General features: G+C 44.5%; 1 pseudogene; it reads left to right on the top strand.

Annotated features, from left to right (window-relative positions):
• The first annotated feature begins 878 nt into the window (after positions 1–878).
• Positions 879–2,803, top strand: LOC125528865 (annotated as a pseudogene).
• Positions 2,804–12,085: the final 9,282 nt, after the last annotated feature.

Raw genomic sequence — 12,085 nt, 5'->3', positions numbered from 1 at the left:
CCGACGTCCAGCCGCCCTCCGCCGCCAAGGAGACCCCCCCGCCGTCGTTGCCACCGGGTTCGCCTTCCGAATCGCCTGGCCGTACGAGAGCCGTTGGGACGCTCTCCATCCACTTTTGTGTCCTCGAGAGGTCTTGAGTTCAAGACCCTGCCAACGCAGTATTAAATAAAACGATTCTGCGGTCTACACCGATCCCACGTCTAAGGACTAATATAGCCATATAGCCTAGACGTGAGGGGGAGTGTTGAAATATATTGCCCACCTCCCTCCATCAGTTCGGACTTTTGAATAAGTTGACTGAAGTATGAATTCAATAAGGTCGTCCCAAAGATCTTGAACCATGCTGCAAGCGGTCACATTTGAGTGAAGAGCTGGTCGGACCTGCAGCCAAAACTAAAAATTGACGGACGGTGAAGATGCTCAGAAGTTTTAGAAAGGCTGCAGAACGGACATGCGTCCATGGAGGCAGTCCTGTTGTGAAACTGCGCCGGTTAGTATGTAACCGGGGATGATGAACCAGAACTGTAAATACAAGAAAGAAATTTCCCCCACGATCATATGCTCTTGCAGTAGGGAAATACCTTGGTCTTTGGCTACTCTAAATTGCCAATAAAAAAGAGGGCCTTTGGTTACTCTACAAAATATAAACTGTGCAGTATAGCACGTGTTTAGTTGTTCGAGATGGCACGTTAGCTATCTCATCTCAAAAGAAGAAGATGGCACCGTCGGATCTGCATCGTACGTACGTACGCGGCCTGTGTCCGGAACGGACTGTAGTTGCCCTTTCCGTGTAGCCCTCGAGACAGCACCCACAACCCTCGCCGTCCCGTTATAAAACAAAACAGACCCTCGCCGTGACACCGTCTCACCGCGATCAGCCAAACTGAGCAAGCCATACACTCCGGGCCGGCCGGCGGCGCTGGCCCCCCCTCCGTTTCCGGCTCCGCTTCCTCCATCATCGCCGGCGCCGTGAGCGGCTACCACGTGCTCAAGATCGACGGCTACTCACGCACCAAGGAGGTCCCCAATGGCGAGTGGATCGACTCCTGCCCGTTCCAGGTGGGAGGCCGCACATGGCATCTTCGTTACTATCCCAACGGGAACAAGACAGAAGATATCGATTACATACCCTTCTTTGTCACACTCGATGATACCGTCGCCGAGGGCGAGGCCGTGAAGGCGCAAGCCAACTTCAGCTTGCTCAACCAAGACCGGAATCCGGTGCTGCCTTATCGCTGGGGAACTGGTACCAGAAACTTCTCGGTGGAAAAATCTTGGGGATTCGACAAGTACATCAAAAGGGACGAGTTGGAGAAATCAGAGCTTCTCAAGGACGATTCCTTCACTGCCAAGGTCGATGTCACTGTCATGAGCGAGTTCCGCGCACGGAAGACACCATCCGTCGTGGTGCCACCGTCCGACATACACCGGCACCTCGGGGACCTCCTGTCGAGCAAGGCGGGCGTCGATGTCGAATTCCGGGTCGGCGGGGAGACATTCTCGGCGCACCGATTGGTGCTCGCGGCACGGTCTCTGGTCTTCATAGCAGAGTTCTTTGGGCCCATGAAGGAGGGCACAACCACTGAGGCCATATGTATAGATGACATTGAGGCAGAGGTGTTCAAGCCTTCAAGGCTCTGCTTGCTTTCATGTACACGGATGCATTGCCTGATATGGATCAACAGGAGGAATCTGCCATGGCCCAGCATTTGCTGGTTGCAGCACATAGGTATGATCTGGAGAGGCTGAAGCTGATTTGTGAAGATAAGTTGTGCAATCATATCGATACGAGCTCCGTGGCGACTATCTTGGCCTTGGCGGAGCAGCACCACTGCCACGAGCTTAAGGCGGCATGCTTGGTGTTCCTCAGCCTGCGTTTTGATTTTCGGATTGGGTTTTTTTTCGCCCCCAGACGAAATGGCCGAATTTCAATCAATTCAAAAATTGCGGCCAAATCTCGACGAAATTGCAAAAACAAAATTTGAATTTTGAATGAAATTTAACCAAAATCTGGCCAAAATTCGGCCAAAATTTAAGAGAAATTTTGCAATCAACGGAGGAAAAGTATAGCAGATCGAGCTCTAGGGGTTAAAAACTGAATCAGTCCAATAATAAACATTGGAGAAGCAAACGAAGAAGGAAGTGCCCTGATGCTACCTATGCATCAGTCCAACATATAAAAACAATCCTCACTGCCACAGACATCAAGTACCATGCCGTGGCCTTGAAGAAGCAACGGAGAAGAAACTAGATGGTGATGGAGGAGGCGCGAGGTGGCCCTGATGGAGGCTGCGCATCGACGCACTCGGACGCAAGTGAGCGGGCGGGAGGGACCCGTCAACGAGGCGGCTTGATGCAGCGGCGGAGTGCAGATTCTTCATTGGAGGAGCTCCGGATGGGCGGGGGAAGGCAGCAGGCTGGCAGCGGCGGCGGCGCGCACACGGAAAGACAGAGGAAACAAGAATTTAGGGTTCGGGCGTTCAGTTTGATGGTGTTTTCTTAGCCGGACCATAGTGGAGGCCTTCTAAATGTTGGGCTGGGCCACAACTTTCAAAGCAGGCCGAAATTTTTTAAGCGAAAGGGACATATTCCGGGCCCAGGCGAGATGGCCGAAATTCGGCCAAAATTGGTTTTTTTCGGCCGGAAATCAAAATTAGTTTTCAGTTCACCAGTGAATCTGGATGGGGCCGTGGAGTCTGAAGGTTTCCAGTTTTTAACCAAGAGCTTCCCTGGTGTTATAAAGGATCTTCTAATGTCCCACGTTGCTCCTAGTTTACTCGGGAAAAGAAAATCAAAGGCATGAAATGTCATTTGGAATCATCTGTCCAGAAAGTTACTAAAGACCCTGCATGCTATCTAATACTAGCATTAGTACTTCTTTTGTGTAGTCTTATCTCACAAGGATGTGATGTACGGTGGTTCTTTTTGTTTGGTCATTGTTGTATCCTTCGTGGAGAATTAGCAATGGTTCGACAAGCTATGTGCCAAGCAAGAACTGTATATTGTGAAGTCATGTGTGATGTGCAACATTGGCAAGTGCTTAGTAGACATTGATTTGGATACTCTGGATGATATGGATACTTGTGCGGTTATTGGTATCTTATATTGGGCTGAATACTTTGCTAATGGTGTGCTGATCCATTAGCTACTTGTGTGAAAATATGGTGTGAGTCGTGTGAAACTTACCCTGAGTCAAGTCGTGGACTTGTGCTCGTACTGGTTATTTGTTGAGTTCACTTTCAGGTGTTGCCAGAGCTGGACAAACGTGGTCGATGACAGGATCGAGGGACGAAGCTTAGAGAAGCTGAGGTCCGGGGGATCATGGTCATGCGGGGCGTTCATGCGAAGGAACAATGAAAGTGGAGGATACGATGATCCGGGAGGGCACCGGTTTGTCGTACATGGCTTGTACTGGAGATGTACGGTACGGTACTGAAGACATCACGAGGTGCAAGGCGTGCACATGTGTTTGCGTGCACGGCAGCGCAGCGGTGCGATCGGGCGGGTCGAGCGGGTGCGGCCCAGTCCAGCGTGGGCGTCCGATGTGGCAGGCGTGCGGATCGATGGAAGGCGGCGTGCGCGACGGAGGCGGTCAGCCAGGCTCACGCGCAAGAGCAGACATTGCTCGTTGCATGTCTGCAGCTGAGCGTACATAGGCTAGAGGCCAGAAGGAGCAGGCCCAGCATGCCCATGCAGCAACGAGGTGAGCGGCCAGGCTCACGCACGATTCTGCCGTCTGTTTCGTTTCAGAGATGGACTTTATTTTTAGGGTGCTGTTTAGCTCTTTAAATAGAGGGGCGTAGGCTAGGTTTTTGGGTGTGTCTCAGGAGAGGAACTCGGATCTTTAGCCTAGATTTATTTGAGAGTTCTTGGATGCTGACACGCATTTTCTGTAACCGATCGACATCGTGGCAATAAAGTGATCTTTGGCGGTGTCATCTCTATTCTCTGGGCTTCTCTAATCTTGGTGAAATCTCCGTGTTAGATCTCTCTAATACTTTGCTGCAGTTTTTTTCACGAGATCAAGGGAAGTTTGCGGTGCGATTAATCTATCTTTCTTGCTAGTTCTCGAAATTAGATCTAGATTGATTTTCGCAGTCTTCTGTCAGCTGTTACTGTTCTGATCATAACTTTTGATTGGTAACTCCGTTTAAGCTGATTCTTGTTGTGTTGATTAGATAATTTCCGTAGCTTTAATTGGAGTACTCATACGTATTTTTTGGTTCAGAAGATCTTGATATACAACTGTTTTACCATCTCGAACAGATTAGAGTTTCAGGGTTTTAAATTTTGGAAAAGTTATAATTTGCTTCCGCGCAATCATTCACCCCCCCTCTGATTGCCTATCTCGATCTCTCATATATGCTAATTAGTGAACTGTTAGTTCAGAACTAGTAAGCATTTCAAATAGTTGAGCTTCACATTGTGCCACAATCGCTACTAGCATTGCGCTGCTTTCTGAGCTCATCCATCCCTTGTTCAGTACAGGGCAGTGCTTATTTACCAGCTCCAGATAGACAATGCCTTGTTTAAATGCTGGTTTGTGATTAATTGAAAAGGCATTGGCCTTTTCTGGTTTTCAACTTTTTCTATGGCTGCAGTTTGAAGTTTTGAAGTTTGGTCTCAAGTATTTTTATACAAGGTGGTTCTGTCTTATGTCTGAAGTTCTTTGTTTTTGAATTAAGGATCATATAGTTACCAATCTTGTAAAATTGATAAAAAAAAAGAGCACATCCAAAAGTAAAAGGATTCGGCTATTTACATGCCAAGATGTCTGTACTTGTACAAAAGTTCATTTTAGATTACCTTGTGATTGTAATAGACACATGCTAATTTTTTTCTAAGCAACGAGACTCCTCGTCGATTTCCATTATAGAAACCGCCACAGTTCTACAAAGTTTTTGGAGGAAATAAACGCAACAGAAAAAGAAAGCATCCCTTACATTTCACACCACACCACACACATAGAAGAGTGAAGAAGGGAAGCCCCCCCCCCCTGAACTACGAGTGAATTGCAAAAAATATCGACATTGAAGGTTAGGGTTGCAGAAATCACAAGTCTCTAGTTTTGTGCCCAAAAACACTAATTCCCATGCTAATTTTTTGCAGAAGCCACAAGTCGCTCGGTTCGGTCGTTTTAAGTGGGATTATGACAGGTGGGGCCCGCTTTTGTCGATGTGGCATAACTGTTCATCCGTTTGACTCGTTAGACGCCGTTAGACGCAGTGCGCGGGCCGGTTCGAGCCGAAACCCTATTGACCGGTCCCTCCCTCGATTCATTACAGGCCCACCCACCCCAACCCTCATTCGCTCGCGCTCTCTGCTCCCACTCGTTCGTCATCGTCGATCGTCCACATCTCCGACCGCCGCCGCCGCCGTGTCGCCATGGTGTCCTGGAGTGAGTATGATGACAGCAGTGAGAATGATTACCAGTATGCCACCTCAGGTTCAGACGACGGCATCGTGAAGGTGAGTTGGTAGAACTAGGGCTAGGGTTAGGGTTTGGATTTGGAAATTTTCCTCCTGAGCTTGATCTGAAGTTTCCTTCCCAAATCTCTTGCTTTCCTTTGCACGTGCAGATCCTGCTACCACGGATGACTCCGAATTTGAGGGCACTGAATTTGTTTTGTGCCATGAACACGAGAAGCGAGCAGAGAGACTTGTTGCTTTCGAGGGCATCCATACTGGCAAGAGGTTCCTTGCTTGTGCTGTGAAGGTATGTGTGTCAATTTTGTGCTAATTAGTTGTTGTGGACTAATTATTTGGTCATTGTTTAGTACTGATTTTGGTAGTTAGCAGATCTGGCTTGTTAGTTAGGTTGTTTTAATATGTGCTCAATGCTTACTGGCTCAGTGAAGTCATTGTTTATATGTGAGCATATGTGCATAGTGTTGTGGCATGTTCATTTGTTTATATGTGAGCATATGACGGTGTGGATAAGTGAGGTCATTTGTTTATATGTCAACATGTGACAGTGTGGACAAGTGAGGTTTGTTTATATGTCAGCATGTGCATGGGGTTGGAAGCACTCATTAAAAATTGTTATTAGGTACTGCTGGCCTAGTTGCTTTTAGTTAGCAAGCACTCATTATTTAGCTTGCCTAGTTGTTGGTACTGGATGGAGTGCCTACTTGTTATTAGTAAAGCACTCATCGTGGCATGTAGCTCATATCTTGTTGTTTAACACTGTAATTTAACAGGATGGTAAAAACTGTGGACTAGTTGAATGGATTGATCCATCTTGGCCAGCTACAATGAAGAATGCACTGTCCAAGCTGTGGCATATGTATGAAGAGTCCAAGAGAAACAGGACTAAGGACAATCTGATGAACTCATTTGCTGTTCACAAACTGACACAAGATAAGATCAAGCTGCAGCCAATTATGAGAAGTTGGTTGAAGATGTCCAAGCCCTTTTGGATGAGAATGAGAGAAGGGCCCATATGGAAAGTAAGCCTGATGACATCAAGCTCCAGGAGAAGTATGACATGGTTAAGAACCTGATAGTAGCTCAAGCCAGTGTCATTAGGAACATGAAGTTGAAGCTTGCTAAAGAGAAGAGTAAGTTGCAGGCCCACATTGATGACCTTGAAAAGGTTGTGGAGCAGACCAAGGTCAAGCTGAATGGGATCAAGGCAATCTTAGATGAATGAGCCACACTGGGCAGTGATGGTCATGGAGTTCATGGTCATGTATGGATCTTCTTATTAGTTATGTAATGGTCATGTATGGATCTCCCAATTATGCTACTTATTAGTTATCTAATGGTCATGTATGGATCTCCCAATTATGCTACTTATTAGTTATCTAATGGTCATGTATGGATCTCCAATTATGCTACTTATTAGTTAGGTAATGGTCATGTATGGATCTCCCAATTATGCTACTTATTAGTTATGTAATGGTCATGTATGGATCTCCCAATTATGCTACTTATTAGTTATGCATTGCTTATGTATGGATCTCCCAATATGCTGAATGTGATGAATTTGGATGTGGATTTGTATATCTGAAATAGCCCTATACTAATTATTGTGGTTTTTTCGACCTTGGGGGAGCCTATAATCATTTAGTGGTTTTTCGACGTCGATGGACTCTAGACTCATTTAGGTGGTTTTTTCAACGTCGATGGACCCTAGACTAATTTAGGTGGTTTTATCGACGTCGAGGGACCCTAGACTCATTTAGGTGTTTTTTTCGATGTTGAGGGACCCTAGGCTCATTTACTTGGTATTTTCGATGCCGAGGGAGCCTAGACTCATTTAGGTGGTTTTTTCGACGTCGATGGAGCCTAGACTCATTTAGTTGGTTTTTTGACGTCGATGGACCCTAGACTCATTTAGGTGGGTTTTTTGACGTCGATGCAGCCTAGACTCATTTAGTTGGTTTTTAGACGTCGATGGACCCTAGACTAATTTAGGTGGTTTTGTCGACGTCGAGGGACCCTAGACTCATTTAGGTGGTTTTTTCGACGTCGAGGGACCCTAGACTCATTTAGTTGGTATTTTCGACGTCGAGGGAACCTAGACTCATTTAGGTGGTGTTTTCAACGTCGATGGAGCCTAGACTCATTTAGTAGGGTTTTCGACGTCGATGGAGCCTAGACTCATTTAGGCAACAAGTTCAATAACCATCAACATCCAGCATCAAGATCAAAAACCATCAAAAGGCAACAAGTTCAACACCTGGTTCAAGCAGCCAATAAACGCATCAAGTTCAACATCTGGTTCAAAGCTGCCAACAAAGGCATCAAGTTCAATAGCCAACAAAGGCATCTAGGTCTAGCAGCCAACAAAGGCATCTAGTTCAACAGCCAACAAATGCATCAAATTCAACAACCAACATAGGCAACAAGTTCAACAGCCAACAAAGGCAACATCTAGTTCAACAGCCAACAAAGAAAACATCTTGTTACCAGAAGCATATAGGTACTCTTTCATCTTGTAGGAAACAGTCCTCTTCCTTCCAGTCTGTCTTGGAGCATGAAATGTTCCCATATGGCCTGCAGCAGATGTAGATGATGTACCAGCTAGGGTAGCATTCTTCCTGGGAGACCTCCTTGGAGGAGTAGTAGGTGCTGGGGTAGCATTCTTCCTAGGAGACCTCCTGGGAGGAGCAGTAGGTGCAGTAGTAGCAGGTGCAGCTCTCATCCTTGGAGGAGCAGTAGGTGTGGTAGCAGCAGGTGCAGCTTTCTTCCTGGGAGGAGAAGTCCCAACATCTGTTGTAGATGGAGATGGCCTCTTCCTTGTTGGTGCAACAACTGTAGATGAAATGGTGGTTGAAGAAGAAGCATGTGACCTGTTTGGCTGCATTTAAAAAACAGAAACAATTATGAACTATGAATTACAATTGAGACATAACTACAATTGTATTTGTGCCCACATTGAGACATAACTACAAAAACAGAAACAAAGATGCTTAGCTAACATGATGCTGGTTTTTTCTCATAGCAAGAGTTGGTTTCAAGGGCTTGGAGCACACATTGTATCTGTGCCCTACAAGTTTGCAGTTGCTACAAGTAATGGATGACATCCTAGATGTATCTCTTGGTGCTGGCTTCTCAAATTGGTTTTTCCTCCTCTTTGTTTGTTGTTTCCCAACTTTGTCTCTGAAAACTGGAGGCTCTATGTCCTGAGTTCTTGATCTTGGCCACAGATTTGGACCAGGGACAGGAAATATGATATGGCCATATGCTTTTTTGTACATTGCCTTCTTGAAGAAATCATCAACAAAGTCTTCAGGTTGCAACTTAGCTTTCACAATTGCAGATACTGCATGATTGCAAGGCATAGCAGTCATATCCCATTTCCTACATCCACATGTTCTGTGCAGCAAGTTCATAGAGTAGGTGTTATCTCCACTACTAACTTTGTAAATGTTAGGACCAGCCATCAAAGATTGGCACCACCTTGATTTGTACTTTGCTTCCTCTAACATCTCTGCATATGTTGGGCAAATCTCCCAATTTGATGTATCTTAGTTCTATTGGTGTTAAATTTGACCATCAATTTAGTCCTAATTCCTTCCAGCATGGTCTTTATTGGCTTCCCTCTAACATCTAGGATCATTTTGTTAAACACCTCACTGATGTTGTTCACAACTAGGTCAGTCTTGCAGGTAAACTCCATTGCATGTCTAGCCCATGTATGAACTGGTACTTTATTAAGCCGTGCCCAAGCTTCCTTACACTCTCTTTTCAAATCATTCATTGCAGCTAGGTGTTCATTCTTAGTATAAGAGTAGCTAGCTGCATCCATGTGTTTCTTTAATTCATCACCTCTAAAACCAACAGTTTGGAAATTCTGATATATGTGTCTAAGGCAGAATCTTTGTGGACAATTGGGAAAAACATGGTTTACTGCATTTAAAAGGCCCTGTTGACGCAATATGAACTAGAGCTAAATATTGGGCCATTTGAATTGTTCATAGAGAAATGTGCATATGAAAAACTTAATAGTACAATAGAAAATATGAGAAGATAAGTTTACCTTCTGCCTATCAGAAATGATAGTATAATAGCCAAATTTTTCACTTTCTCCACCAAGTGCATCTTTCAGTTATGTAAGGAACTAGGTCCAGCCGTCTGTGTCCTCTTTGTCAACAACTCCAAATGCTATAGGATATATGTTGTTGTTTCCATCCCTTCCTGTTGCAGCAAGGATTTGTTGACCTGTTGACAGCTTGATAAAACAACCATCTACACCTGCAAAGTGACAAACGTGAGAAGATAGTGTATTTAATGTGGCCAAATAATAAAAACACCACACAAATTACAACACAATGTACCTATGAATGGCCTGCATCCATTTAAAAACCCTTCTTTGCAAGCATTAAGACAGTAGAACAGGCCATGGAACCTTGGGTTCTTGCTTGGGTGCTCTGGCAGATGCTTAGTGGTCACTACACATCTACTTCCTGGGTTTGTGTCTAAAACAGCCTGCAAATAATCTCTAATCCTAGTGTATTGACCTCTCTGGTCTCCTTGGACAACCTTCAATGCTTGTTTCCTAGCCCTATAGGCCATATGGGTTGAGATGTGTACTCCATATTTCTTCTTCAAATTCTGCATTATTTGTGGTTATTGGTGTGCCAATATCAATTCTCAGCATATCCTCACACTGGCGTGCCACCCATTTTGCTGTGACCTTGGTATTCTCTGCTACTGCTGGGCATGTGTGTAGAAAATTAGCCTTTCTTATGCAAAAAGTACTTTCATTTGCAGCAACAGAAGCTGCAATGTAGAACGGGCATTTTACATTAGTGCACACAACTATGATGCTGTCATTGCAGTTTCTGTGGAAGTCATAGTTCCTATTCCGACTTATGTGAAATGTCTGAAGTGCTCTCCTAAATTGTTACACATTAAGGAAACAAAGCTTTCTACAAAACTGGTCCTTTGGGTTCTCTCTATCATCACTATACCACTTCCTTGGTTGTGATTTATATGCTCTGCTCTTCCTTCCATTGGGCAGAATATAAGGTGCTTTCTCAGCTCCATCATCATATTCCTGCTTTCTAACACCCACGATGCGGCTATATCTCCCACGTGTCGGAGCACGACTTAGAGGCATAACCGCATAGTAGGCATGTCACAAGAGGGGTAATCTTTATACATCCCATGTATTGAATAAGAAAGGGATAAAGAATTGGCTTACATTCGCCACTTCACACAATACATAAATATAGCATTATATCATTCAGAATACAATCAAGGTCGGGCTATGGAACCAAAAATAAAGAAAGACCACCCCTAATACTAGATCCCCGATCACCCCGACTGGGCTCCACTACTGATCAACTGGAAACTAAACAACACAACGAACACGATCTTCATCGAGCTCCTCCTTGAGCTCAGTTGCGTCACCTGCACTGGTAGCAACGGCACTTGCAACTGGTTTTGAAAGTAATCTGTGAGTCACGGGGACTCAGCAATCTCACACCCTCGCGATCAAGACTATTTAAGCTTATGGGTAGGAAAGGGTAGTGAGGTGGGGCTGCAGCAAGCACTAGCATATATGGTGGCTAACTTACGCAAAAGAGAGCGAGAAGAGAAGCAAAGCATAGTCGAGAAGCTAAAAAGATAAAGAAGTGATCTTGAAACTATTTATGTTCAAGCATAACACGAGACCGTGTTCTCTTCCCAGACTCCGCCGAAAAGAGACCATCACGGCTACACACACGGTTGATGCATTTTAATTAAGTTAAGTGTCAAGTTCTCTACAACCGGACATTAACAAATTCCCATCTGCCCATAACTGCAGGCACGGCTTTCAAAATTTCAAAACCCTGCAGGGGTGTCCCAACTTAGCCCATCACAAGCTCTCACGGTCCACGAAGGATATTCCTTCTCCCAGGAAGACCCGATCAGACTCGGAATCCCGGTTATAAGACATCTCGACAATGGTAAAACGAGACCAGCAAAGCCTCCCGATGCGCCGACATCCTGATAGGAGCTGCACATATCTCGTTCTCAGGATAACACCGGATGAACACTACCTACAGCTAAAACCCTGGCACCCCTTGCATTTTTGGACCAAAGACTTGGTGTCTTCAAGAGCAGTCGGCGAGAAGAAGCCATGGCGGAAAGCTTTGGTGACGAGTGTGTCACACCCTGCATTTTGTAACATGTCTTTTGCATTAATAAAGCAAGAAAAGTTGGGCCAACAAAAACTTTTGCATTATTTTGCTTTTATTTTGGAGTTGGTTTTCTCTCTGTGATTTTTTCAAGTGCTCTTTAAAGTCAACTACTCCACCTTCTGTACTTCATCTCCTTGCCCCAAACTTCTGCACAATGATCATGCCATGTGTATAGTACAATATAGTATTTTCTTAGAAAAATAATTTGGCCAAATAGTATTTTCAAAAATTAGTTTTCCAAATACCCCTGGATTGAGGTTTGCACTGCAAGTACCTGATTTGGGGTATGAAAAATATTTCAAAAGGTATATTTGAAACCTATTAGATATAAGATTCCCATAAACCCCAAAAATATAATTTTAAAAGTTATTTTTCTATTTTATTTAAAAGCTTTTCTAAAGTCCATAAATGGTCTTTAATAGAGTGAAAATTATTTTATTATTTTAAAA

Source organism: Triticum urartu, unplaced genomic scaffold, assembly GCF_003073215.2.
Source record: "Triticum urartu cultivar G1812 unplaced genomic scaffold, Tu2.1 TuUngrouped_contig_5168, whole genome shotgun sequence".
NCBI lineage: Eukaryota > Viridiplantae > Streptophyta > Magnoliopsida > Poales > Poaceae > Triticum > Triticum urartu.
This window is presented reverse-complemented; position numbering and strand designations above follow the sequence as displayed.